General features: G+C 37.3%; 1 long non-coding RNA gene across 4 annotated transcripts in view; it reads right to left on the reverse strand.

Annotated features, from left to right (window-relative positions):
• LOC125697079 (uncharacterized) overlaps positions 1-22,129 on the reverse strand; it is a 214,985-nt gene extending 192,856 nt beyond the window's left edge. For 3 of the 4 annotated variants that reach the window (XR_007378670.1, XR_007378666.1, XR_007378669.1), the window contains exons 1-2: positions 22,029-22,129; positions 6,207-6,301 (exon numbers count right to left, since the gene is read on the reverse strand). This is a non-coding gene — a long non-coding RNA (uncharacterized LOC125697079). Of the gene's footprint in view, positions 1-6,206; positions 6,302-9,570; positions 9,644-22,028 lie in introns of those variants that run through there. The other variant, XR_007378668.1, reaches the window with a different exon arrangement.
• Between the last annotated feature and the right edge of the window lie 1,896 nt (positions 22,130-24,025).

Below are 24,025 nucleotides of genomic sequence, written 5' to 3' on the forward strand. Positions count from 1 at the left end.
TCAGATAAATTATTATCTTCAGAGTCTTAACAATTAAGCCTTGCTTTGCTTTAGTAATTCTATTTTTAAATATGACATAATATATTCTTACATATTTTAAAGATGTTTTGTATAGAACTACACCATGCAATTAGGTTTGCTTTATTGGGAGAGTATTTTTTAAATTATCTTCTGATAACCTCTTAAAAAGGAACAACATTGTATATATAATTGCCTAAAACAGTAAACACATAGGATACAATAACCCAGGTCTCATCCAGATTCATATTCTAAGAACTACACTGTGCGTTGTTTCTCACAATTTTCTGAAGTTTTCTATTTTGCTTTTTTAGGTCATTTTCCTAGTCCTCCCAGTAAATCTGTTGAGTACTTAAAGATGAGAAAGCAATAGTCTTTTCTTTAGTCCAGACTGCAACTCATGACATCTGCTTCATTATCAGTTAGTTGAGCTTGGAATGGCAAAATATTGTCCAAAGGTTCCTAAAAAGAACAACGAAGATGACTTTGCTAAAAGGTTATATGCCTATCGTACAGGGTACATTATCTTAGTACAAGTAAAACTATACTGCTTTTAATCAAAACATACCAAAAGAAGCACATCCAAATCGATATATGGAAAATGTAATCCTACAAGCTGTCAGAATCACAAATGGAGAGGATGAATTTTAAAGACAGGAAAGCAAACATACTCAATGTGAGAAAGGTTACTGCTGAAAAGACTAATCTGACTTTTTAGAAGAGCATGGAAGAGATATTACATTTTGACCTTAGAATGCGTCACCAACCGTTCTTCAGAAAAACGTACCAAGTTCTAACACTCTTTATGTTTTTCAGTAACAAAACACATCTCAAAACATCCAGCTTGTCATCTCTGCAACTTTGCCCTTTACGTGCAAGAGCTCCAACGTGAATATGCGTATTACTACAGATTTTTAGCTCTGGCTGAAAAGACAATAACAAAGTCAGTTGCCCTTAGCAGTTCTTTATGAGGTGGCATGGCTGGTTTCAAATATATATATATATATCATATATATATATATATATTCATATATATCAATTATATATATATATATATAATATATATTATATATTATATATATATATATATATATTATATATATTATATATATATATATTATATATATTATATATATATATTATATATATTATATATATATATATTATATATATTATATATATATATATATATTTTTTTTTCAATTAATATTTTTTATTTAGCAGGCTCTATATCTAGTTTTCAGCTTATATGTCTCAAGAAACCCACAGACAGAGTTAAAAAGTATATCTCCATATCTTTACAGCTAGTCTGTAGGTATAATTTCACAGGTATAAATATTTCTGCCCAAAGAGAGTTCTTAAATTGCAGTCTTGATTCAAGAAAGGAGAAATCGTGTAACTTGGAATTTTATTCTAGTTTGCCTAAGCACTGTATCTAATGTTAATTAAAAGAGTAGAAGCAATTAGACAGCACTGCAGGAAATCTGGCCAGATTCCAGAGAAAGGGGGTGATGATAGAGCTGTTTACACTCCACGAACTATTGTGGATATCTAGCTTAATCCTACTGACTGTGTCACTCCAACTGAACGTGATGATACCATGCTTATGTGAGCTATTCAAACCACTTGAATTTGCAAGGTATCCTGAAAATCACGAGAGAAAAGACAATTTACTGTTTTAGTGTAATACCTAATTTCTTTTGATGGAAAGCAGTTGAGAGAATTGTTGCATTTCCAGAGAAAAGAGACAACAAATCAAGAAATATTGTATTTTGAATGAAGAACCCCTGCCCATAACTGCAACAAAGCTCCTACTCGCATAATACAAGAGCTTGAAAACAGTTCTTCACCTAAGAAAAAAGGTCCTGTTTTATTTTTACTTTCTTTTAAGATTTCCATTCATTACTCTGAGAGGCCAGGACACTCTCTAGTTACAGTGACAGATATTCTATATCATGAAGCAATGAGTCTTGCATGTCTTCAGTGGCTGACTGCCCTCAGATTCTTCTATCCCACAAAACACAGGTTCCCCTCTTTCTCCAGAGGGGCTGATACAAAAATAAAACTTCCTATCTATTCCTTCACCATGCCATTTTTCTAGTCACAGGTGAGAGCTCTGGTCTGTGGGAGATAATGGAGGAAGAAATCTGTGCCTTCTCTTAAATGGAATAAATCAGATTAGCAGCTTTAGTTCAATAGCTGAGCTGTTGCTTCAGTGATGATTTTTGCCCATAATTAATTGGCTGCTGTAGCTGGTAAGTGACCCATGGATTCATATTACCTCCAATTGTCATCAAAAGAAAACCTTCCCACATGCAAGAGCCCAGAAGAACTTGGAGTTAGTTGATTAATGGATTTACACAGATTAACTTAAAAAAAAAAAAAAAAAAAAGAAGAAGAAGAAAAAATGTTAAAAGTGGAAAGAAATAGCCTTAGAACTCTTTATGTGAGATCAGGAGACATGCAAAAGACAAGCACAGGTCCAAATGAGCATACAGGGAATCTGATATCCTTCCAGCAATTAAGAACAAGAACACAAGAGATTTAGTGGTTTATAGGTCTAACAAGACTGAAAGCTGCTCTTCTTAAAGGCTACACTTCTCTGTGCCTTTCCATGTCAGAAATTACTACATTACAGGTAAAAAAGAAAGTCTGCAAAGAATATAGTAAGGCCAACTAGAACTACACAATTTTTATTTTTTTTTAACTGCTTTATGATTTGATGAAGTTTTTGAGTAGCTAATAAAATTCAAAGCCAAATACAAAGTCCTGCATCTGGATTGGAGCCATTCCTAACGTGAATATAGGCTGGGCAATGCCAGGATTGAAAGCAGCCCAAGGAAGAGTTGGGGACATTGGTGGATAAAAATCTGAGCATTAGACAGCAGTGCACATTCGCAGCCCAGAAAGCCAACCTTGCTGAACGAATTTCAGGCCCACCCAATCACATGTTAAGTATAACTACTTCTAGAAGAACTAAGAGACTAAGTTACTGAAGAGCTCATTAGAAAGGCATGCACTGAATTGCAAAGGCTATGAAAAGATACATCCAAACTTGCTAACAGTTGCTTTCATGAGAGATTCCTAGTGAAAAGGTCACAGAAGAGCTTGACTTCTCTGCTACAAAGTACCATGAAATTCTGCAGTACTTGGCTTGAATTACAGGAAGTTCTAACGTGGAGAGACTTAGAACAACTAGGGAGAGAAGTTTCGAGAATCAGAGGCAGCGAGGTCAGTGTTACATCTGTGGCACTCAAGACAATAAGATTAAGAATATGGGAAGAATACAGCAGATGTATTACCACATATCATGCTTAACTGATACACAGGCATGCAGATACACATACACATGCATACATCTACGCTTAATTTTTTAATCTATAATATGCCTTCTCATACAATGAAAAGAGGCCAACTGGATGCAGTCTTGGGTTAACTCCTTGTTTTACAGGAAGCTTTACATTTCATCCATTTCTTGGAAAGTAGGCAAACAGGAGATGTAGCCCTTTGAAATCCAAATGTTACACTCACTTCACCTCTTTATAAAGCAGACAAACAAACCACCATTGCTATATTTGACGTTTTCTTGTTTGAACAGTTTTTCCTCAGACCTCTACTAATACCAGTTTGATTTGTACAGATGGATTTGTACATTTCCAGGGCTAGTAATACAGAGTTCAAGATTCCCTGAGCTCTGCTAGATGAGAATTTCACACATTGAGTAGTAGAAGTCCATAGTTTCAGAAAATCATAGAATCACCAAGGAAAAGACCTGCAAGATCATCCAAGTCCACACTGCTGGCTCACGTACAGCCAAACATTGACCAGTTCCCCAGGTCCCTTCACTCACTGCAGTCTTCCAGTCACTGCCCCAAGCCTGTAACATTGCCTGGGGTTGTTGTGGCCCAAATGCAGGACCTAGCACTTGGTCTTGTTGAAACTTATCCCACTGGCCTTAGACCAACTATCCAGCTTGTCCAGATCACCCTGTAGAGCTCTCCTACTCCCAGGCAGAGAACACTTCCTGCAAACTTGGTGTCATTTGCAAACTTACTAAGGGTGCACTCAATGCCCTCATCCAGATAACCAACAAAGATACTGAACAGGACAGGTCCTAATATCAACCCCTGGGGAACATCACTCATAACTGGACACCAGCTGGTTTTAACTCTACCCACCACCACTCTTCGGGTCCAGCCCTCCAGCCAGTTGCTTACCCAGCAAAGAGTGTACCTGTCCAAAAAACAGACCACCTGCTTGCCCAGGAGAGTACTGCAGAAGACAGAATCAAAGGCTTTGCTGAAGTCTAAGAAGACTATGTCAACAGCATTTCCCTCAACCATCAAGGTGGGTCACACAATCACAGGAGATCAGGTTGGTCAAGCAGGAATTGCATTCCATGAACCCATGCTGGCTAGGCCTGGTCCCCTGGCTGCCCCACCTACACATGCTATGACCTCCCCCAAGATGATCTCCATTGTTGTTTCACTCTCTATTTGTCTGTGTTCAGGGTAAAGCTGGTCCATTAAAAGCTTTATGTAACTTCTATCCCTTGCTCAGACAAAGAATAAGGCAAGAATTTTATTTACCCATTTCCCTTCATCAAATGTTATTTTAAATCCTTCCAGCAGGTTACAGATTAACACCAAATACAAATTTCCTTCCTTTCAGTAAGTATTGTGAAGGAAGTAGAAAGCCTTTGAGCTTTGGGACTATCATCATATGATACGGAACATATCACAAGGCTAGAAGTAATGGAAGATCTAACAATAAAAGAAAACATCTGTTAGAGCCTTGTCTTATTTTGCTGCTGTGGCTGTGCTGTTAAAAATAAAGTATCTTCCAGTCATGTCAAATGAAGTCACAGTTCTTATTGGATCCACAAGCTCCCCACCCCAGTATCATGATGACTCTTCTTCACCTTCTTGAAGTTTATTTATCCCCTTTACTGTATAAAAACAGCCACGTCACAGGTGAAACCTGACAGCATAAAAGGTGAAATTCACTCATCACATTTACAACAGGCATGTCTGCCTGATTTATCTGGTAAAAAGACCATGAAGCAGAGGACACAGGACTTATTTTTCCATTGATACTGGATACACTGAAACCAGAACTTAGTTACAGAGAGTGGTAGAAAAACTGACAATGTGACCAACATTAACCAACACAACCAAGAAAATTCAAACTTTCTTGGGTTTCCCCTCCTGAAGATTATGTACTGTTTTGCTGGCTGGTGAGAAGAACTAAGCAACACAAACATATTGCTGCAATTCCTTCTCATAGCCAGCATATATAAATTGAAGTTCAAGTGCAAGTTCAAGTATAAACAATAAGTTAAAGGCTCATAACAAAGTAGTAGGTCAGAATGGAAGATATATTCCCCAGAAGGAAATATTTATGGAAAAATAAAAGGATCTATATGCTCCACTGCACTGCTTGAACTAGCTGTACTATGGATGCTCTAGACATTCCTGGTAACCTTCCCCATTATAAGCACTCCAGACTAAGAACTCATTAAATGACACAGGGACTGTTTCTAATGTTTCCAGTGTAATACCAAACCAGTGATCACATTCTCTCATAAGTACAGATTTGTGCACAGCTTGAACAGGCCTCCACATGGGAAGCCCAAGATTGCTCAGATATTGGCAAACATACCACAGCGGGAGTTAAGTGATCCAGCAGCCTGAAACCAAACCTCAGATCCTCTTCTAAACACAGTTAATCAGGCCCTTCTGTAGCACACTAGTCATCTTCCTGCCAGCCATCATCCTATGTCATATATTTAGCCCTCATTTCAGACAAGCCAATGACTTTATGTAGTTTCTGACTTTCACATACATTCTTAAGATCAATGCAGGTTCAGTTCATGCCGTATAACTATACTTCATATATTCGTATGTTGTCCTGTCAGCATCAACTCCTTGTGTTCATATTTCCACCACACTTTCAGTACACGAACATTCTGCTTTTTATTCTATTTTCTCACTGCTCCTCAGTCACAATCTGAATTTTCACTTTGATTCAATTGAGAGGAACAGTAAACAGCTGACAAACACATGCTCAGAGATTGCAAACCACTTTAGCTTTACATTATCACAGGCTTATTTAAAAAAAAAAAAAAAAAAAAAAAAAAAAAAAAAAAGCAATTTGAAAAATCAAAATAGATTTGAAATTGCACTTACCTACTTTCCAGGATCCAAACTTGGATTTTCCTCATAATAGATCTAAAGGACCGGTTGTTCTGTTGTTTTCAAGTTCTTAAGTTGGCAGTCAGATCCTACAATAGAACACAACATATTTGCAAAGCTCAGCCATGAAATAGAAATTAATTTCCACAGCTTTAAGGTCATTGTTTGGGTAAGTCCTTCTTCTGCAAATATACATATTATTCAGCTTTGACAACTACTTTCTGCGAACAATTTCTCCAGGAAAATCATCATCAGATGAGCAAGTTGTATCATTTCAGAAAAGTCTTACAGTATTTTTGTATTGAATTTTCTGAATATATAAAAGATTTAAGCAATACAATCTCCATGTGTCACTGTCATATAACTTTCATATGTCCTATTGGAATAACTTGAAACATTAAGCAAATTTCAGCTACGGATATGAGACTACAACAACTGTTTTCACGTACCTTATCTATAATGAGACATATCACTTAAGACATATGGTACTTCAAGAATGGAACATACAAATCCCACACATAGTAACAAAGGATGGCTGCAGTTATGAACTGCAAAACCTTGAGTATTCAAAGCACTTATGCAGACAGTACTCAGACAGATGCCAATACTCTGCAGGCTCTTCTTTAAGGTCAGCAACCACTTAAGTATTTCTCACTCTAAAATCATGTTCAGCATCAAATGAGTTAATATATTTTTTACGATCATTTTTTAATGTTCTTCTGTGAACAAGTTATCTGAAAATAAGGGCTTTTTAGACGTTAAATCTTCAACCTTCTAAAAATATTTCATATCAAAACCTGCATCAAGCACAAGAAAAAAAGACACTAATTACTTACTTCCAGTTGGCTGAATTAATTACTCTTCCAAAAATGCATATGCTTAGGAAAAAAAAAACCTGTCAGCTTTTTGACAGTTTGATCTAATACCCTAATACAATATGCACCAGTGGCACATGATGAATGGAAAACTAAACCAAAATGGAAAACAAATGAGAGAGAGAGAGAGAAAGAGGGAGAGAAAGATTGAAAAGATAAATGATTTTTTTCTTTGGACATCTCCTCCTAAAAAATGATACCAAAATGTTGCTTCCTGTAGTTAGATTCTTTGTATACAGGTAGAAATGAAGCATTACAAAGTACGCAGCAATTCTTTCTCTATACAATGCCTGCAGTATCTTTTCACCTTACAAAAGCTGCATATTGATAGCACTGTCATATGCAAGGAAAATAAATCCCCAAAATATTTCAAATAAATGTTTAAACATCATTCAGGACAGAATAGATTCTATTTGTATGGTTCCAGGATGTGGATTTTTAGTAAAGTTGGTAATTTAGCAAAGAAATGCACTGAAACCATCACGTAAATACCTTCTTTAAAGACATATCCAAACTTTGAAATTGGAGAAACAAGAGAAAAGGGAGTAAGAACCTTCCCTCTAATTCTAAGCAAGTGGAAATGTAACTCGTTGAGACCTAGAAATCATTTGCAGTCTGGTAACTTGCTATTGAAGAATTTCCCCCCAAAGAGGAGAATGAAAGTCTGAATTGTATACATTGCATAAAGGAGACAGCTATCTGACTTGTGATACAAAACCAGGGTTATCTTTCCACATGGATATGCATTTTTGTTATAGTTGAGTCCTGTTCCTTGGTGCCTGCCTCCAGACACCATTTAGCAGTTATTTTTCCATTGCCTGCAGACATCCCTCCTCCTCCCTGATAACTAATTACAGATTTTCCTCAGCATGCTTTCATGATTTTTCATGGTTTGTATTCGGCTTCCCATATCTCTTTTAGCTTAGTTTGTCAGGTCAAACTCCACGTGCACTGAAACAACTAACAGGAGTATAGCTGCACATTTATGGTTGTTATTAGCTGGACCTTTCTCTTCACTTCAATACATCTGTCTCAATAGTATCAAACTATTGTCCTGAAACCTGGAGAGCTCTAATGGTGCTTCTAGCAACTCTTGAAGCCTCAACCTAACAGCATTCAATAAGTTTTGGAGATAACAAAATACCACAGAATCATAAAGGTCAGAAAAGAACACTAAGATCATCTAGCCCAACCACTGGTCCACTAAACTACGTCCCTCAGTGCCACATCTACACACCTCTTGAAAGCCTCCAGGGATGATGACTCCACCACCTCTCTGGCCATTTAATATTGGACCGGGCTGCCCAGAGCCCCATCCAATCTGGCTTTAAACACCTCCAGGGATGGGGCATCCACAACCTCTCTGTGTAGCCTGTTCCAGCACCTCACCACTCTCTCTGTAAAGAACTTCTCCCTGACATCCAACCTAAATCTTCCCTCTCTCAACTCAAAATTATTCCCCCTCGTCCTGCTGTTATCCACACTTTCAAAGAGTTGATTCCCCTCCTGTTTATAGGCTCCCTTTAGGTACTGAAAGACTGCAATGAGGTCACCCCGCAGTCTTCTTTTCTGAAGGCTGAACAAGCCCAGCTCCCTCAGCCTATCTTCATAGGGGAGGTGCTCCAGCCCCCTGATCATCTTTGTGGCTCTCCTGCCTTCCCTCCCGAATAACTCCCGGTCTTTCTTGTACTAGGGGCTCCAGACCTGGAAACAGTACTCCAGATGGGGCCTCACGAGAGCAGTGTAGAGGGGAACAGTCACCTCCCTGTCTCTGCTGGGCATCCCTCTTCTGATGGAGCCCAGGATACCACTTGCTTTCTAAGCTTTCAGGTCACTGTAGAGAGTTATAAGGTCTCCCCTGAGTCTCTGAGACCTCACAAGTGCCAAATTCAGAGGAACTATCATCTCCTTAGTCCTGCTGATTACACTATTTCTGATAAAAGTCTATTTCAGACTGGGAAGAAACAGAACAATTCATCTTTAGAATGTCAGGCTGACAAGAAAGTAAGTCAGGCTAACCTCATAACTGCAGATGACTACCTTAGAGCTAGTTTTCCAGGGTCCTTTTGCGATCAGTAAAAAGAATGAGATGCAAGATAACAACTCAGGGAATTTTTTTCTTAGATATCAGATGTATTTTGGATGTCTACCTTAAAATTAAAAAAAACCTGTGCACTACAAGAGCCCATATTTCTCTATCAAGAAGAAAAGGAGCATATACAGGAAACTGAGAATCTAAGATCTACATCCCTACCTCTCTATAGAAGTTTCTATAACTCTTGTACTTACAGAAAACATATATAAGAATGTAATCAAATATATAACTACAGAGTGACAGTATTAACCAGTGACCTGTAACTTGATCCTAGTCATCTCTATCATTGTATATTCAATGAATATAAAGATGTTATAATTATGAGATAAACAAGAGAGTTTGGCAAAGCAGATTATAATAACAAAAAGAGAACAGATAGAATGCTTACCCGTATCCTGGGCTTGCTACAGAACTCCAGAGGAGGGAACTCCAGAAGAGATCTTTCCCCACTGGTAGTCAGTTCTGAAATGGGTGTAGGAGAGGTGGAGCCAGGCTCTACCCCTTCCAGTAGCACAGGTGAATTGCCATCACCTGTGCTCCCATGCTGACTCATTGCTCACCTCAGGTGATCAATCAGAGGTTCAGGCCATAATTCAGCAGTTCCCATACAACCATCAACCAAGATGATGATAATTTGATGGTCATTTGGTTGTTATGATCTACCTCATACATGTTTCTTTCACATTATTCTGAAAGTGTAAATCACTAGTCAATGCTGAAGACGAGATATTGGCTAGAATGGAGCTTGGGTCTGATACAACCTGCTGATTCTGGCATTAAATCCAAACAGATGTAATAAAAAAGAATGAACAGTTTACCTTAGGATAATTTCCAAGGAGAAAAAGAAAGATAAATAAGTCTCAGAAAGGCTGATTCAGTCTCGTTGAATCTCACTTGGAATTTATCACTTATTCCAACATTACCACTATGCAAATTTTTACAAGAGCTGAATGGGTGTTTGATTATTAGCACCCACTTCCGAATTCACCTTCCATGGGCAGAGTTGGGCTGAGTATGCAAAAAATCAAATGCATGCAGTCTGCCAATTAGGAGGCTTTACTGTATAACTTTCAGGAATAACAGACGTATCTAGTCCCAAGGAAGTCTTCTAAAAGTGTAAGCTCTCATTAAATACAAATGCCTATGGGTGCTAACAGGCTGTTGAGGCTTTTTGTTATACACAATAGATTATTAAAAAACTGGTTATTGATTTCTTGATGAAAATCTGAGACTGATTTAATTGATAACATATGCTAGCGTTGATAGCTATATTGATAATGTAATTGGTAATTATGCTATGCTATAATTGATACTATATGCTAGCAGCAGGTTACCACTGAGGCAACAGGAGAAGTCAACAGAGAAACCCAGGGAAAATACTTCAAATAAACAAAGGAGTTGCTCTCCAAGGAGGCGACAAGGCCAGCTGCCCAGATGAAGTGCCTCTACATTAAGGTACACAGCTTGGGAAACAAAGAGCAGGTCAAAGAAAGTGATCCTGCCATTCCACTCCACACAGGTGAGACATCTTTTGGAGTACTGCACACAAATACGAAGTCCTTGGTACAGGAGAGACATGGACCTGTTGCAGCACATCCAGAGAAGGGCCACAAAAGATATCCGAGTGGTGGAAAACTTTCCCCATGAGCACAGAATGAGAAAGCTGGAGCCATTCAGCCTGGAGAAAAGAAGGCTCCAGGAGCGGCCTTTTGGTATCTAAAGAGGGTCTGTAAGAAAGAACAGACTTTATCAGGGTCTGTTGTGATAGAACAAGGGGAAATGAAACTTGAAAGAGGAAGATTTAGATTGGATATAAGAAGGGTTTTTTTTGTTGTTGTTGTTTTTGTTTGTTTGTTTTTTGTTTTTACAATAAGGATGGTGAAACACTGGCACAGTTTGCCCAGACAGGTGGTCACTGTCTCACCCTTGGAGACATTCAAGGTCTGGGAAGCTGATGAAGCTGTTCCTGTTCACTGCAGAGTATTGAACCACCCCATGGCCTTTAAGGGTCCCTTCCTATTCAAACAATTTTAAATCAGTTTCATCTCATGAGGAAGCTTTAATTTTCTGACATTTATTTTCAGCATATTTTGATTATTTTATTAAAAAAAAAAAAGATACACAAAGAAACCTCCACAAAAGCTAAATACTGAGTTACACGCTTTCTTGAATATATATCTCAAAGTCCGCAAGCAGAGAGCTCCCAAGCTTATGAACTCATTCTTATGTTTAATAACATCTATCCTGTGCTTCAGAAATCTTAACAAAAAAAGTCAGAATTCTTGCCATAATAAAATATGTTCAAGCCAGAGAAACACAACTTCCAGCTTATTTTCCTTGCTTTACTTGGGTGAATTTGAAGTACTTTTTTAAAACTTGATTTGCAGTTGCAGACATGCAGAGATTCAATCCTTAACATATGGGAGCAGCTAAAAAAAAAAAAAAAAAGGAAAAAAAAGCATAGACAGAAAAATACCATTGGGAAAAACAATTTAAACAAATGCATGCTACAGGAATAAGTTGAGCACAGACCACTTCAGAAAGTGCTGTTTCTTATGAAATTTTTCTGAAGGATAGATTGAACACTGCCTAAGCTGTAATAACAATTATCCTGTCATTGTTTCAGATATTACTGAAATCTGGAGCAACATCTTTTTTTTTTTCTTTCCCAGATATACAATATCAATCTGAAATTATAGGTCTTTAAAATGCATTAAAAGAACAGCACTGGCATCTATTGTTTTCATTTCTAGCACATCTCTAGCAGATTTGAAAACACCACAGCATTTCAAAAGCAGCCTCTAATTATTCCAGCCCTAGAAATGGTGGTCACATCAGCTTACAATATTATTTCAGAAATTTAAAGAAGCTATGCACGGAGGCTTCAAAAACCAAGGGAGTTTACAGTGGAAATATCGATGGAAGTCTTAATTAAAATGTTGCCCACTATAATACGATGAAAATCACAAAACATTTTAAAAGGTGTCAAATTGCCATAAGAATTCACATTCATAAATTATATAACCAATCCTCAAATGTTTACACCTTCAGTTCTCCCGATTTATTTTAATATCTTTAATTATCTTAAAACAACATGGAAATAAAAGCAACGTGATTCATGCTGACCAAAAACAACGGAAGTTAATGGCCTCAGATGAAAATGATAATTAACAGTGATACAGCAAAAATATAACTCATCAGAATCCCCCCAAAGGAAGTTCATTTTTCCTAAGCTTTTGTACTTCGAATCTACTTACCTGCCATTCTCTAGTTCTTTTGTACGCTACAATATCCTCACCATACTTCCATCATTAAACACTACCTGACAATAGTCCAAGTTCCAGAAACATCTGTGGAGACCACACTCCCAGTATCTTTAGCTCCATTTCACATTCTTAGCTAAGAAATAAACCCAATTTGCTGTGGCTAAGCTCAAGGTTTATATTTTGACCATGAACTGACCATTCCCACTGAACAAACTAAGTAAAAATCACTAGGAGCTCACTTTTCTTCACTATCCTCTCAGTAGATTTCCCTCATCTACTTAGCACCTGACTGGCACCAATCCTGTAGGAACTTATTGTCTATACACTGCCGCTGCATTTACACTGAAATCAGCCAGCGCATTTCAAAGTTATTAAAGTGGCAAGGGAACTGACAGCCATCCAGTTTGGTCATAATAATCCTCTTTTTCTAAGAAACCAGGTTTCCCCACTCTTTTCATGCTTCAGAAATACTTAAAATTATTTTAGCAAGCAAAATGTGAGAAAATTTGCATTTTGAGATGAAACTAGACATCTCAGCAGGAACATCTGACCAAGTTATAGAAAAAGCATTGACAACCTAAGAGATGGAAGCATTCCCTTTTTTCTCCCTCTCAAGCCTTTCTGTTTCAACTTCTCCAGTTTATCTACCATATTACAATCCTTTACTCCCAGGCTCTTGTTCAGAGATTTTGTTAATTGAAATGTAGGAAAATGATAATGGAGCAAACAGACTTTGATTCACAGATGTTTAAAGCTGCAAGAGATTGTTTAAACTATTTATTTTGATGTCTCATAACTGAACCACTTGTTTCCAGCAGTGGAAGAATAAAAAAAAAATACATTCTGCATCAAGGAAATGTTCTGACGTTCCTTACTTGTTCCACATATCACATGCAGATATACAGACTCAGAAATTCATTAACCACAATATTCAAAGTAATTCAACTTCCAGAAAGCTCAAGAAGAATGTCAGTATTGCCAGAAAATGCTGCAAGTTCTGCTTTGTGCCTCAGTCCAGAGCTAAGGAAAAATAGTCAGTGAAAGTGACCTTATTACTGACAGATAGGAATTTCTGTCACATCTTCAAGGAGCTCTGTCTGTTCACTGTGAAAGTTAATTTGAATAACATCAGATGAAGATAAAACTAGTAAGGTTGTTCTACTCTGGTTTCTGACAAATACTGGAAAAATATACGTATGTATTTTGCAAAACTATGTATGCATTTTTCTTGTAATTTCAGCCTTCAAATGAATGCCTCCACATACGTCTTGGATCTATTCTGCTTGTTTTAATTAGGGACAGGAAAGGAGTCCCATACTCATAAAAAAAGAGCATCAGAAAGAAACTGAAGTAAAGCTCTACACATACAAGAAACATGGACAGTGATAGTCTCTTACGCACACTAATAACAAAAATAATAATAGTAACAACTTAACTGCAAGTTGTGGTTAAAATAGAAAAAAAAATGATAGCAGCACTTGCAAAAATTTTTGCAAGCGTTTGTTATTTAACTAACCTAACGTACACATGGGAACAGAAACACAGGGGCACAAGGATGGAAGAACTTGATTTCAAGAATATGAGAGTTCAGAGAAGAGCCAGCACTGAGTACAGGTGTCAAAATCCCTCAGCCACCAGAATCCCTGACTCTGTCGTAGTCCATTATATCCTTCCTTATGCACAATATTCCCACAGGACTCTGCTCCCCCTGGGAAGAGTTTAAGTTCAGACATCTTATATCTCAAAAAGAAGGTAAGTCAATTCCAGGCACATATATCCTACTGGGAAATGACTAGGTAATGCTCCTTATACCAGAGCTGAATTTGGCCTGGGGGCCTGATTTACAAAGGAGATTTTACTTTTGATCTCCTTCGTTCCCTTTGAGTAAACCATTTTTACACGACTTGTCTTGCACAGAGAAGGAGGGAATGTTTTCTGTGAACTCTTCTACTAAAACTGAGCTCATAAATATCAAAGAGGAAAGAAATTTAGATGAGTGGCAGCAACAGTGAAAATGCTGGGACAAGGAAGTGAAACAGGATAACAGGGAAAAACACGTAGGAGAATCATTTAAAAGCTGTAAAATAAAGCTATTTGTTTTCCAGCAATGGAAACATCTGAAATGAAAAAGCAATTTGCAGGCTATTTGGTCTCAAAGCTCTGGCATGATCAAATAAATACACCTGCAAAGAAAAAAAATACCAGGATCTTTTATGCTGTTAAGATCCTCTCTTCCTGGTTTCCCACCCCCCTACAAAATTACACAAGTGATTCTCAGTATTACATTTCCCTTCATGCATTTCAATGACAGGTCCAAACCAGGTCACCCTCACTCCAGAACCTGGGGGTTATATTTCTCATACAAACCCAACAATCCCACAGATTGAGAATGAAGTAATGAAACAACCCAACTCTCCCCACCCTTTTCAAATTTTTCCTTTTCAATTTATTTTTTTTCTTCATCTTAAGTTCTTCCTTTGTAATTTCCTTTTCCCTCCTTGTCAACATTAACTACCGCGTGTGCGTGTAACACAGGAACAAACCTAATGCACAACTACACTAAGAAGGATCCTCATTCAAAGTAGGCAGCTAAATACATTGATATGTAGATAGCAAGTAAAGACAGAAGGATCAGCCTAATGGGAGGATGCTGGTGAAGGTAGCCACTGGAGCTGCTGAACTCAGAAAACTCAGCACTGGCAGTCAGAACTATGTTAATCTGGTTAACTGTGATTTAAGTCTCTTAACACTGAAAACAACAAACATAAAGCAAATTCGCCTCAAAATGTGATGCATCCTTTCCATCACAATAAATCCAGTTCCATCAGTATTTACCAGTCCATTCAGTACTGACAACTACTATAGCTGACCACTACTGAGAGCTAACCAGTTGGTTATAGATATCAGGACAAATTTCCAACAGTAATTCTTCCCACCATCATTACCCACACGCTGTCTACAATGAGCTCCTGTCTCCTGTTTCACAGATAGAAAGAGATCCTGTTTTGTCACAGCATTTCTCCTCCGAGGAACTTGTGCAACCTCATCCTGATAGAAATGTGCAACACCAATTGTAGTGACCTAAACAAGAATTCAGAAGAATACATCTTCCAGGAGTAATAGTCTAGATATTATTCCTTCATCCAGTTCCAAATCAGAGCTAATCATCAACTACTGAACTTCAACTGCATTATTGGAATGCCCTGATAACATAACATATCTTTGATGCCTACATGCAATAGCCTTATGGACACAATGGGGTAATACATAAAGGGTTATAAACGTGACTTAAAGCTGATTGTTACAGAGACATCAGTTTTGAATCAAGATTTCATCTTTTCTTCAGATCCAAAAAGGCCTTTAAACATTATTTATGCAAGCAAAGAATACTGCATTGCTATTCAGTTAAACCAGTAGAAATTTACCCAAGTGAAGGCAAGAATTAGATGAAGACAAAGTTAGTTTAAACTTTTTTGTTAAACTACAGAAACACACACTTTGAAGCCATTATATTATGAAACCAGGAAGTGAGATCATTCAGGTATAAAACACAATTGTCACTTCAACAGCCGTAATTGTTGAATTAAAGTATCTGCAGTATGTGTTTATATTATTTTAAAAATATTCTGAAAAAAACTTGAAGTTAATTAGATTCAAATTGCATCTTTTTACATGCCTCATTCTATCTCATTATAGGAAACAATTCTTCTTGTCTGGCTTCTTTCCACAAACCATTGCTAAAAATAAATGCAAACTTCTGGCAAAGTCAAGAAAAAAATTAGATAAGCAGTTATACAGATATTTTTTTTTAACCAATTATCCATCAGAGCAACATGCTATTTCTAGCACCTGTTTGTTGTGAGTTTTTTGCTTTTGCTTTTTTTTTTTTTTTTTTTTTAAAGACAACAGCTAAGGACACAAAATAGTATTTGAGTAATTGTACAGTTCTTTACATAGGGAAAAAAATAAAGTAGTTCAGTGATATACTAATGCCCTGAGGCATGAACACAGACTAACCTGATCTTACAGGTAAAGCTAAAATTTTTATGGATGACCATAAAGTTAGGTGGCACCCTTTAAAAGAAGTGCAGCTATACTGTTTGATTCTGACCTCCAGCATAATCTGAAGTGCCTTGTGAAGAAATATTTGATTTCATGTGCTTGAAATTTACCCATGATTAGCTTCATGTGACCTCATGTTCTTTAATTATGAAAGAGCGTATCAAGTCTAGGGTTGATTGGTTTTTTAATATATCCCTTATATCTCCAGTGCTTAAATTAAAGCCATGCTAGACTTTCCACTGCTAAGAAATCCTAAATTCTGAGAAATGTCAGGATGCAGTTTATTTGCCATACATCAAAATGACATGTTTTCCAAAATCTTACTTGCTTACATAATTAGAATTAGACTTCCATATCATATGAACATCTATTTGATTTTAAGATATTCCTTGTTTTATGAAGGATTACTAGAATTAGACTCCCACTGACATGAACAATGATGGAATAAAATAATCTACGTAATCTTCTTTGTGAAGGAGCACAAGTAAGTAATGGACATTGGAAACTGAAAAAGCAGGGAGCTCCCCAATCCCAGAAAAAAGTTATGCACTATGAACTTGAATATTACTTCAGATTTGTTGAACTCTCTGGTAGACAAATCCATCACTTTTCACTGGCATCCCAGCTCCCAAGCTGAAGTGTATCACCCTCAGAACACTGGACACCTGCTACAGTATTGATAAATCTTGCTGTGTCAAGTACAGACAATTTAAAAAAGCACATTTCTGGTTCTAGGGTTTGTGTTCTTTTCAGGAAAGAGAAAAGAAACTGTTATTACCTACAAAGCAAGTAGATTTTGGATCTGTCTTAGGCTTGGTAATACACAAATACAAATAGTAGTTTTACTAATCAAGATTTCACTTTAGGATTGGAAGCTCGTAGATCAATCTGTTCACCTATCTAAGTCATAGAAAAGATGGAAAAGATTCTGGAGAGAGAATACATAAAGAAACATCTCTACTATTGCATACCTATTAAAAACATAAAGGCACTGGTGGCCTGGTGGAGTTCTTCTAGTTATCTTAAATATAATCTGACTGTATCCATAAAACCACGGAGCTTCTTTAATTCCCTTTGATCTTGAAGTCTTATTTATAGAAGGACCTTCAATTGCTTTTAGAGAAAACTGCTAATACTAGAATATTTTGAGTTCCCAGCATTTGATAGTCTCTGAAAATATTAAAATTAAATAATTAAAAACAATAAAATTAAAAATGCACTTCAATAATATCCTATGAGGAATAATCTTAGAAACACTGTGATATATCAACAGATAGCTGGAAATGTATGGGGACAGTATTTCATAGACAAAATCATTAGTTCAGACTAAACATCACTAATAAAGTTATTTATAGAATATCATTCAATGCCAAGTATCATTTCAAAGACAAACACCTCTTTTAGTGCATTTGTTTTTAACACTGGGCTAAGGATTACTCATGAACACAAAAATCCTCCTTAATTACTTACATTGCTCCGGCCTACAGTCTCCATCAAGAATGGCTTTGCCACTGAGTGGGTCTGCTAGGATCACAGATACAAATCTCTTTTTAAACATTTAAGCTCAGTTTAAACACCAATCTTCTTAACCTTACATACCCCAGAAAATTCCTGCCTTCCTTTCCCAAAGTTTTCTGGTCAGGCCCAAGCCAGTGGATAACGGCATCCAACACATCAACAATTCACATACGGATTGGTGAAAGCAAAGGTCTTAAAATGTATGAGCAGAAGTCATTTCTTTCTCTCCTATGAAAGTTTTTTATTCCTTTGCTTTTTAAGACCTGTTAAGAAATAATTTTGGGCATATTTCTCAAGGACCAACCCAGAGAGGAGACATGTTTTAACAAAATCTATTAGTGGGCAATAATTCACACTATCTATCATATTGTACCGTTCATTCATGCATCATCTAACAAGATGACATTTAATACAAAATAAGAATGATGAAGGTCACAGGAATTTGCACAATTTATTACTGGTGTCAAGCCAGATTAGTTTAGCTAGTGCTTGACTAAAATTTGCTTAGTATGTCTGAGTAAAACGTTCTTTTTCTAGTGGATTTTTTTCTTCTCATATTCTATCTTAAACTAAGTACTGAAGTGACTGTATGGAGCTCTCTGAATCACACCTGAAGAGGGTTATTGAGGTGCATTCATCACAATTCTGTTTCAGCTTTCGCTTACTACGTCTTCAGATCCCAACATTCACTCTCAAGGGTCTGTGTAAGGACTGTAATGAGATGGAGTAACAATGCTAGGCTTTTGGGCAAGTCTGATAGATAAAAACCCTTGTAAGATGATGATCTCAGTTTAAGATTAAAAAAAAAAAAACTTCATATGCACAAGAAAAGCCTTTTTCCAGATAGCCTTTTTTCAAAACCTTTTTAATCTACATTTGAGTGCTGGCCTGAATAATAAGCCACGGAAACTAATCGCCCCTATAGTGGTTTCACCTGGTGAGCAGCTGAACACTACACAGCCTTTTGTTCAATTCCTCCACCACAGTAGGATGGGGAAGAGGATCAGATAAAGAAGGAGAATCCATAGGTTGAGATCAAAACTACTTTTAAGACAGAAAAAAAAAAAAAAAAGAAATAAATCATAGTAATAATATGTAGTAATTACATATATAAATTTACAAAACAAGTGATTCACAAAACAGTTGTTTGCTATCCACTGACCAATGCTCAGCCAATCCCCAAGCAGTTGCTAAATCCTCTCTCCAAAGATAGAATATAGCATCATATAAGCCACTATGAAGAAAATCAACTGTACTGTAGCTGAAACCAGGACAGCCCTATTGAACACAAATCAAAAGACTCCACTTCATTATCAACCCACCTGATAACACCAGGTGGAACCAATTTTGTTCTTTGGTTGGAAGAAGTACAGGTTGAAATGAACCCCAGTCTTTGGTGGAATCTAATCCCTAACAGGCAGCTCTATAAACAATATCTGCTCAACACTTTTCAGAAAATTAACCAAGTTTTCTTCCTTTAAGATTCTTGCCACAGATGTTGTTGTTGTGGTGTTTTTTTGTTTTTTTTTTTTGTTTTTTTTTTTTTTGTTTTTTTTTTTGGGGGGGGGGGGGGGGGCAACTTTTCAAAATGCCACATTTTTGCTTCTGTAAATGATTCAGAGAAAGCTCTCTTATCCACCTTTAATGAAGTTGTCAGAGTTACTCCAGGGTTAATTAAACCCAAGAGGTGCAAAACTACAGCATGGCTTTGAAAGGATACTTCACAATCATTAGATATATAGGTGAATAAAATTCAGAGTTGACAAACACTTCTCATTCCCATAGCATTTCTGCACATATCCAGGTCTGGGTCTCACAGCACATGACAGATGCAGAGCTCTTGGAGCATTGGTCAGTGGATGGCAAACTTGGAGGGACACAGTACTTTCCTAAAAGGACAGGCTGAGAGAGCTGGGCTTGTTCAGTCTGGAGAAGAAAAGACTCTGGGGGAGACCTCACTGCTGCTTTCCAGTACTTAAAGAGATATTATAAACGGGAAGAAAATGAACTTTTTACTTGGATAGATAGTGTCAGGAAAAGAGATTTTTCTCTGATAAGGTGGTGAGGTGTTGGAACAGGCTGCCCAGAAAGGTTATAGATGCTTAATGTCGTAAGAGCCCTAGTAGAAAGAAAACCTCATGCACCAACACAGCAAACACCAAGAAGAACTTCTCCATTTAAATTTTTTTTTTTTTTTTTTTTTTTTTTTTTTTTTAAATCAGTAGAAAACTATTTTCTTAAAACTGAAGTTGTTTGGATAGATGTTTTATTATTATGTAGTTTAGGGCTAAGGAGGAATTTATTTGTAGAGTGACAGAATAAGGATGTGTGACTAGTGTATTTGCCAGGGATAAGAGAGCAAAACCAAATGTTATTACACTTTCTCTAAGAAGTATTGCCTTCTCTCCAAGTCACTTTGCTCACAAGATTACTTTGCTCAACTGTGTGGAAGCTGGGTTACAGAACAAGATAACTTTTAAAAGTATTCTTCAGGCAGACCAGTTCTCCAATCTGACTTGCTAGATTGACACATTGATGTTAGACCAGCACAAAACAGTGTGAGAGAAGGATAACTGACCAGGGCACCTTTTGGTGATACTCTGTGCCATGCTTCAGCATATCTCTGAGTCAAGGCCTCTCACAAAGTTAAACATACTGAATAAAATAAACGCTTTCCCTCAAAGGTAAGTAGACCTGCGTGACAGGGTACATGCAGAAATCATAACGTAGAAAGTGAAAGTGTTGTTTCTGCATTGAACACTGAAAAGGACAATTGATCTAAAGAATTAAGCTGTAACGTATCCTTAGAAATAGCTGATGTGGAAAGTAAGAATGCCATATACACATTAGTAACATATTTTAGAAACATTAGTTACCAAATTACTTAACAAATACTTTCTCACAAAGCTGCAACAGATTTTGAGCATTCTAAACAATGTGGGCATAGTATTCTGAACTAGGAAACATTGTAAGGTTGTTCATTAGATCACCAGAAGCAAAATGCATTTAAACAAACTTTCAAGGAGTCAGGGCCTTTACACAAAGCAGAACTGCCCCCGCTTTGTGGGAATGTTAGGATGCCATAGACAGGCTCCAAGACACTCCCCTCTATCCTCCTTCTGAGCTTATCTCTATGCAAGGAAGATGAATGATCAGAACAATGACCCAGGGGCACAAATATTAGGGGGGTAAATAAACAATTGAGGCTATGTTTATGTTGTAAAACTGACATCTGAAAAGTTATGACCAAGTGTTTGTTAAGAAAGCAATTGTTAGAAGTCAATTAACCAACTAAGACATTTGTTTTTGGGCGGCAAAGATTTGTGCCTACTTGGTGTTTGTATGATTAGTGAAGCGTCATAAACAAGTGTGAACCTGCAGTACTCAGCCAATGAGGAACCAGGGGAGAAAGAGATAAGTGGCAGGCAATAGGGGATAAAAGATGTAACACTGTTTTCTCGGGGCTCTCCTGCTTGCAGGAGGCCTGCCATTGCAATTGCGAATAAAATCTGCTTTATCAGAGAAACCATCCTAGAAAATTATTTGGATATTTCCAACAATAAGAGCCAAGAGGAACAAGCCAGTGCCATCTGCTCACTGCTGTGGGATGAACAGATGTTCTTACATCACCTTCACTAAAATCCAATGTATTTTATGAGTTAAAATCCACCGCTTGGTGTCCCAATTCCTAGCTCAACAGTATTCAGTCACAGCTTCCAGACTGCAAGGTATCACCTTTCTGAAGGGAACCCCCCTGCCTGCACATGATCTCTTAGAAAAGAAAGCCACCAATTCAGAAAATAAAACAAGTCCTCAGGCACAGAGACTTAGCAGAGATTGCTAAAGCAGTTTCAGGCAAGCTAGCTGGCTTTGCACAGAGGAGCATAAGGAACCTTCCAGTAAAGATAGGCAGCAGCAGATATTGTTGCCTTTGATCAGTTTTTGAATTACTCAAGAAAGGTAATGGTAGCAGCCTAGTAACAAAGAAGAAATAACTTACCCCTTGCTAAGGATCAGGATTTGTTAGAAACTCCCAAGGAGGCAATCTCCAAGTAGAGATGCTTCTGTTCTGGTTGCCAGCCTTTAAATGAGGTTAGGGAGAAGTAGACCCTGGGCCCACCCTTTCTGGTCATACCAGATAATTGCATGCACTTGTGCTCCCAGGGTTAGCTACACCCCTTCACCAGGTGCTCAATCACTGGTTCAGGCCACGTCCTAAGGTTTCCCACACAATCTCATAATCAGGTTCTGTCAGCCTCACTACACAGGCAGTAGCTAACAGCAGAACTGTTCTAATGTACTGGTGGAAGAGGAAGAAAGGAATAAAGTCAAGCCATCAAAATTATTTTTGAAGAAATGGTCTGATCTCAGCTGTTCAGAGTACTGTTCACACAGACAGGTGTCTGGGTTGGGCATCATAAGTTCAGACGTGATGTGCATTTCCTTATCAGGCAATTTCAGCACCATTCAAACTCTCCCCATCCCAGCTGATGTGATTTAAGTTCCTTTCCCCCACTCCACTTCACAGGCATGGTAGGCCAGAGAAGTCACTCCTGAGTACCATTTTACGCACTTCCTCTCTTTCCCTCAGTTGTAGTAGTGCAACTAAAAAGCTAACTCTGAATAAAATCAAGCCTGCAAAAGACTGTGAAAGTACTAATGTCAGATCATTACTAAAGCATTCAATTTTGTGCTGCTTACAAAACCAACACAACTGATGAAAGTCAAACCTGCATGTTACTGGTTACACCCAATCATGTCACATTTTGAAAGTTTCTCTTGGGTCAGAATGGTTGTTTTCATTTTTAAGTGAAGTATAACATTTTAATTAAAGAAATTTAACTGAAATAAAACAAAAGACAAGCCCATGAGGAGGCAGTAATCTTCAGGGAAAAGATTTTCATGTGAAGGTCCTTCAGTACAACATACGCACCATACTTAGCCCTCAGTAAAGGACACAGTATTGTGCCCTGTACCTACAAATCTCAAGCACATTTTGGTCACTCAGTGAAGAGTAACAAGAACTGGACACCAGATTATATTCCAAAATCCTGTACAGAGTATGTAGAAAAATGTAAGGACATTTATAGAAAAAAGCACCTGCATGTTTATGCTGGGAAAATCACACTTTGTTTATATGCAATTATAGCTGCTTAAACATGTAGCATGATATGTGGAAAATGTTCGAGTAGGTAGAGGTTGAAGAAGTTAACTGAAAAGATTTCACTTTTTCTGACAAACCTTAACAAGACTTACTGGTTTTGGAAACTATTTCAGGTCCTAGGCATAAAGATGTTGTTCATTACCTACTGTATCTAAAAGATTCTTTGCGAGCAATATCATACCACATTAATACATGAAACTCGGAGCTTTCAATTTCATACTCTTCGAGTTCATAGTAGATTGGAAGATACATCACCACAAAAAGTACCAAAAGTGCAGAAAAACCCATGCACAAGTTTTAATCAATAAACTGTAAGACTGTTTTTTTCATTGGCAAGTACAAGATGTTCACATCTAGTGCCAATGATTCTCACACCTGTTGAAAATTAAGTGAGCAGATTTCCCAGTCTGTAAAATAACGGAAAGCTAAAAATAATCAATCTTGGAAATGACTGGACTATCAGTATCTGTATCCTACCAAATAAATCTATGTGCTTTGAAACTTCTGGAAGCTGTTAGTGTAAATTAGGATGTCTTTATTCCAAAAATCAAGAACAAGCCATTTGCACCACAAGAAAAACACTTTGTAGGTATTAGCTCATGACCCATTAGCTCTATTATCAGTGACCAGTAATAGAACTGCACACTCTCCAGTTTATTATCAAAGAAAAAAAGATCTTCAGAAGTAAAGGATGTATTTTTTAAAATATAAGCTAAATTGAATCAGCTTAACTTTCTTTTTCTCAGCTCTATTTACATCTTATTTCACATTCTAAACAAATACCAAAGATTCTTCTCATGGTCTGGAAATTAGATATAAATGAAGATTAACAG

The sequence above is a fragment of the Lagopus muta genome, chromosome 8, assembly GCF_023343835.1.
Source record: "Lagopus muta isolate bLagMut1 chromosome 8, bLagMut1 primary, whole genome shotgun sequence".
Lineage (NCBI taxonomy): Eukaryota > Metazoa > Chordata > Aves > Galliformes > Phasianidae > Lagopus > Lagopus muta.